We start from the raw sequence: 6,267 nt of genomic DNA, 5'->3' as shown, positions 1-6,267 counted from the left end.
TTTCACTGCTTAGTAGCAAATAGCTTTGACAACCACGATACTACTGGCTTAAGTTTTGCGAAATTATTATTTGAGCTATCATTAAAAAAAATCTCTGGAAATTGTGGTGGGGAGATGATGCAGGTCCACCTGCCCTTTGGAGACACAATGTTTGCTTGCACCACTGTCTTTTGCAGTCAAGAAAGGTCTCTTAAATAAACATGAACATCAAACTACTTTTCTTTACAAGGGGATGGGAACAGACTCTACTTCTTCCAGGCAGTCATCATATGTAGCCTGGTAGTCTTCATGTGACTTAATCATAATCACACAAGTTGGGTGCTTAGAGCCAGCAGCTGCTCCCAGATCCCTTTTCAAGGGAACATAGGCATAAGGCATACTCAGATCCTCACACATAATGGGGAGATGGCAGCATACCTCAATGGGTAGTGTGTCCCCAGCCAAAACCATGATCCCCTTTTCTCTTTTGTTAAGGAATTTATGCACTTCCTTCATGCCTCCCCGGATCTGCTTCTGTTTCACGGCTTTCTTGATGCACTTGTACAGCTTCCAAGTGAGGTGGTATAATGTAATGCCAAGCAAAGGCAAATTCCCAAGGTTCAGAATACCAGCATAGGTGCTCTCCATTTTATTCAGTGACAAATTAAGAACAGAGAAGCTCAAAATATGACATCATTCAAAATACAGCATTTACTAAGTGTGATTAAATAATCTCCAAGTACTACCCCACCCCAGGACCTTACATTCATTTAATCAATTACAAAGTCCCTGTTCTTAATACTACTCCACCCCTAGGCTGTACCTTCATTTAGTCCACCACAAAGCCCCTCTTCTCAAATGGAGATTAGATTCCAATCATAAGTAAAGTACATTCATTTGTTCAAAGTAGAACACAAAAAGGTCAAAAGTTCCCCACCCCTGGATCACAATTGAATCTACCCCAGAGTTACAACAAGTTTAAGCACAGCACTTAATACCCAAATGGAGGTCTTTTCTTCATCTTGACAGGAGGCAAGTTCTCAGCAATCTTTGTTCCTGGGGAGACAAAGCTTAGCAAGGCCACAAGATACGTTGCCAGTCTTTTCATTAATTCATCCTCTGTCTGCAGAACAGTCCTAGAACCCCTGAAAACATTAGCAAAACCCTCTCCCAGGATTTTTGTAAACATACAACAAGAAAATCCTTCTTCAGTGCTTCTGAACCAACAGAAAGGTTCCCAGACTCCTGCAACAACAGCACTGCCCTTCACCAGTGGACAGTATTCACTCTCTGTCTGCAGGACAGTCTCAGTAGCTCTGAACCAAAAGAAAGATTCCCAGACCCATGCAACAACAGCACTGTCCTTCTCCAATGGACAGTATTCACTCTCTCTCTGCAGAACAGCCTCAGGAGCTCTTAGCCAATAGTCAGGTTCCAGGACTTCTGCAACAACAGGACTGTGCTTCACCAATGGACAAATCTGGCAAAACAACATCAAAACAGACAGACAAAGTACCAGCAAAATAGCCATGTCTCCTCAGTCCTTGGCAGCTCCGGGGGCAGGTCTCAAAAGTCCAGGGCAATTCAAAGTGGCCCTCAGCATTCCTCTCAGTCTCTCTCTGCCTTCAAGGTGCTGCTTCCAAAAAGTTCTTCTGCCTCTCTCTTGTATCTCTCCAAATTTACATCACCAGCTCCTCCCAGTTCAGGACTCTCTTTTCACATCAACAAGTCCATCCCACAGGTGGGATTAACAAGCTCTGGGTTTTAACACAATCAATTTGAAAACCAAGCCAATACAGGGGGATCTTTATATTCCATTACTATCACAGGCGGCGGGATGCCAGCGGCTGTGCAATGGGGTTCAGGTTCGACAGCATCTCCTGGTAGGTGCACTCAGGGGACCCAGAACTCTCCTGTGCCGCCTCCTACTCCTCCACTTCTCGCTTTACTTTGGTCATCTCTGCGGCACTACTGGCTACCAAGACAGCAGGCTTCCGATCCTCCCAAAGCATGAGTGACCCGCCAATATCCTTTAATATAATAGCTGATATATAGTACCTACTATGTGTCAGGCATATGCTAAATGCTTTATTATTGTTATCTTATTTGGTCTTCACAATAACTCTTGGAGGTAAATAATATTATTGTCAACCTCATTTTAAAGGCAGGGAAACTGAGACAAACAGCAGTTAAGTGATTTCCCCAGGATCACAGACCTAATAAATATTTGGATTATATTTGAACTCAGGTCTTCCTGGCTTCAGGTCCCTTGCTCCAATCACTGTACCACTTCACCAATCCTTTGAAAACAGGCAATGCCTTTTGCCTTTTTTTCTATCTCTAGCAATTAGTACAATGCCTGGCATATAGTAGGTGTTTAACAAATGTTTTTTGACTCATTCATTAGTTAACAAAATATCTGAGACTTGATAGAAACTGAAGGCTATGTCACTCCACATCTAACATTTTATCCATACAAAAAGTACCAGGTTCTTAAATTTTTTTCCTATTTTTACCTGAGTGTGTTGTCATTTTATAATCACAGATACACCGTTTCTACTACAAATTAAATCCATTTTCCAGTGCTTTACTGAGTATAATACAAAGTTAATGAAATAGACTTGACCTCTTACCTTGAAAAATATACACCCTCTAACACAACTTCTATTTGAAAAGTATAGATAAGGTAGAACAAAAGGTGCAAAGGAAATATTAGATGATTCCCTAACCTCATAACCTTTTTATTATTTTTTCCTTAAGTAGACATTTAATGAAAATTGATAAAGAGCTTCATATTTTAGTAGAATTTTATATATTAATCCTAATTCAAACTATTAAAGTTGGTTACCAAAACAATAAAACAGAATATTAATCCAATAACTAAAATTTTCCTCCTTGTTTAGCTCACAAGTTACCATGTTTCTCTATCAATGAAAATTACCTTATCTTCCTGGCAATGGCTTGTTTTGAGTAAAATGGGCTTTGCTTAGTTTATTTCTACCCTGGAGAAGTTTCCTACACATATGCTTAGGAAATAATTGAGAATTCTTGCTGTTTAAATCCCAGGGATTGTTTTAAGTAAACTTCTAATGTCCCATAAAAGAAGTAAGTGGAAACTACACAATTTATCTTATGTACTGCTGGGGGCCAGTTTAGTTGTTACATCTAGGGGAAAAAATGTCCAGCATTTCAGCCAACTGAATACTTCAATTTTCCTAGCAGATGCAACCCTGTTTTGCTGTTGTCCCTGTTGTATTATCTGTATCTTTCTATTCTTGGTTTTGTCTATCCTTAATGTTCAATATCAAAGTCATTGGTTACATAAGGTTTTGTTGTTGTTGCAAAATATTGCTAATGCAAACCCTGAGCTTTGCAGAAAATGGAAAGCAAATGAATGAGTAAAAATTGAAAATAGTCTAACTCTCCCATGGGTTGTGAGTTGATAAGAAAACCAAAAGCACTTAAAGTGGAGTATGAAATGTCTTTTGTTAGTGCAAATAGACATTCATTTCTTTCATTGGCATAGAAAAAAACTGAAAAAAGTATACCTCTGTGTTCTGTTAAGCAACATGAATGATGCTCTTTCTTTTGTATTAATAATTAAGAGCCTGAAGTTTGAGAAATTTTGACATCTGCAATAAAAATCATAAAGATATATATATCTACATGTATATGTAGATATATATATAGATAGATAGATAGATATAGATATATCTACATATATAGTCAGAATATGGAAGAAATAGTTAGAAATTATTAGCTCAATTAGCATTATAGATTTTGATTTTGAAGGGAACTCAATGAGCCATCTAGCCTAACCTCATCATTTTATTAAAAAAGGAGCTGAATCTCAGAGAGCATACATGACTTGGCACAGGTCACAAAGGCAGTGTCACAGACAGAGTTGGAGCTGTGGTACTTTGACTATGATTAGTGTTCTGTTCACTCCACTACTTTTCATTTTATTCTAATAATCCGCATGCTTATCTGTTGACTACTTAATTCTTTGTAGGCCCCAGACAAATTAGAATTGAATTTCAGCATATAATATTTAAATGATCAAAAGACATGAAAAGTATAAGGGACTTCAGAAACCATCAAATCCAAACAATATAGGAAAGAATTCTTCATTTTAATATCCTCCTACACATCCTAGCTTTATACCATTCACACAATGTAAGACTTTGCTATGTATACTTGTATCCAAGTTATTTATAAAATTATTGAACAGCATAGGAACAAGCACATATCCCTGGGGTACTCCAATGTTAACCTCTTGTTATATTCACATTCAACCATTAATAGCTATGCTTTCAGTCTCGCCATTCAAGCAGGTCTTAATTTCTCTCCATCTTCTCCAATAAGATAGCAAAAGTTTGAATCAAATAAATACATGACATTCCTTTTATCTACTACTTAATAATTCTGTCACATAAAGAAAATGAAGGTAGTTTGGCGTGAACTGTTCTTGGTCAAGCCAATCTTATTTGCTTTTCTAACTGGGTATAAGACATCTCTTCAATAATCCTACCTCTGATTATCTCTGGAATATAATTTGAACTCAATGAAATGTGCTTCGCCAGCTTTTCTCTCTCCTTTTTATGAAATTCAAGGAAATATTTGTTCTTCTTCAATCTGGTGACACTTATCCCTTTTTCTTTGGTCTTTTGATTAACAGTGATGCTGTCCTCCACAGTACCATTATTTCTCATATGGGCTCTAATCATTTTGTTACTAGACTAATACAAAAGCCTTTTGGTTTGACTTCCAGACTTAAATCTTTCCCTACTGCAGTCTGTTCTATACTTTCTTTTCTTTTAAAAAATGTTTTTATTTACTTTTAGTTCATAACATTCAGTTCCACATTCCCTTGAGTTTCAAATTTTCTCCCCCTTTCTCTCCTCCTCCCTCCCCTTCCCCACCCCAGTGTCATGCAATCGAATATAGCATCTAAAAATAACTTCACATTAAACCTTAGTCAAATTGTAAAGAAGGATTATAACCAATGGGGTGAACAATGAGAAAGAAGAAACAAAACAAAACAAAAAAGGAGAGAGAGCAAGTAGTTTGTTTCAATCTGCACTCAGACTCTGTAGTTCTTTATGTGGATGTGGATATCCCTTTCCATCATGAGTCTTTTGTAGTTGTCTCCTAACCTTGTTTTGCTGAGAGGAGCTCAGCCTATCAAAGTTAGTCATCACACATACGATGTGTCTGTAATTGTGTATACTTATTTCTTAGTCATGTTGCTAAATATGATCATGTATACCTTGATTAAATATATGATCAATTATGGCCACGTTAATCTACTTCTGAATAAACTCTAGTGGCTTGCTATTACTTCCATGATCAAAGACAAAATAATCTCTCTGTATGACTTTTAAAGCCTTTCATATCTTCACCCATTCTTACATAATCAGTCTTCTTTTATCTTACTTTCCTCCTTGAGTTCTATGATGCAGTGACAATGGACTTCTTGTTATTAATCCTATACTATTTGCTGACTGTGCCTTTTCACTGGTTGTTCCTCTTATCAGAATAATATTCCTTTCTTATCTCTTCCTCCTGGCTCTCATGGCCCCCTTCATGTCTCAGCTAATTCCTCCTACCTTTTGCATAAAGTTTTTTCAAACATCTCTTACTGCTAAAAATAATCTTCCTTTGAAATTGCTTCCAATTTATTCCTTTTACATCTTGGTGTGTATAGATTTTTTATTATTATTTTTACTTTTTGCATTTTCTCATACACCTCCCATGTGATTATGAGCATCCTAAAAGCTGGGTGTGTTTTGACTTTTTTTTGTATCCCCAGGAATAAGCATAGCATCTCACAAACTGAGGCCTTTAATAAAGCATTGTTGATTTCACTTGATTTATTAACATACTTAACATGTTGAAGCAAACTGAATGTATAAAGAGGCTATGTGTTCTAAAGGGGAGAATACCAGATTCAAATCCTCTATCATAAACTACATTATCTTTGGAAAGTCATTTAATTTGTTTTAGCTTCAATGTCTTCAATTTCAAATAATTATAACAGTTGCATTTTCTACCTTAGGTTTTTCATGTGAAAAGTACTTTTTATATCTCAAAATCCCACTAAAAAGGATGATTGTTGTTACTCATATTGCTAGTGTCATATAGGGGTTAGTAGAGGGAGAGTCAATTTAATATATTTTTATTAGTTTTCTATTATGTGCCAATAGCATTGCCAAGTGCTTAGAGAGTTATATAGTGTAGCTAAGCTATAGTCTTGGCCTGAGTATAATCTATAATCTGAAGTATTGC

The 6,267-nt window shown here is 36.7% G+C and overlaps 1 pseudogene; it reads right to left on the bottom strand.

Annotated features, from left to right (window-relative positions):
* On the bottom strand, positions 1-1,971 carry LOC138146739 (H/ACA ribonucleoprotein complex subunit 2-like; annotated as a pseudogene).
* Between the last annotated feature and the right edge of the window lie 4,296 nt (positions 1,972-6,267).

The sequence above is a fragment of the Petaurus breviceps genome, unplaced genomic scaffold (assembly GCF_028583685.1).
Source record: "Petaurus breviceps papuanus isolate PSGF00001 unplaced genomic scaffold, PetGlider_PUasm1.0 90769, whole genome shotgun sequence".
NCBI classification, from domain to species: domain Eukaryota; kingdom Metazoa; phylum Chordata; class Mammalia; order Diprotodontia; family Petauridae; genus Petaurus; species Petaurus breviceps.
The sequence above is the reverse complement of the archived record's forward strand: the minus strand, read 5'-3'. Positions and strand labels throughout refer to the sequence as shown.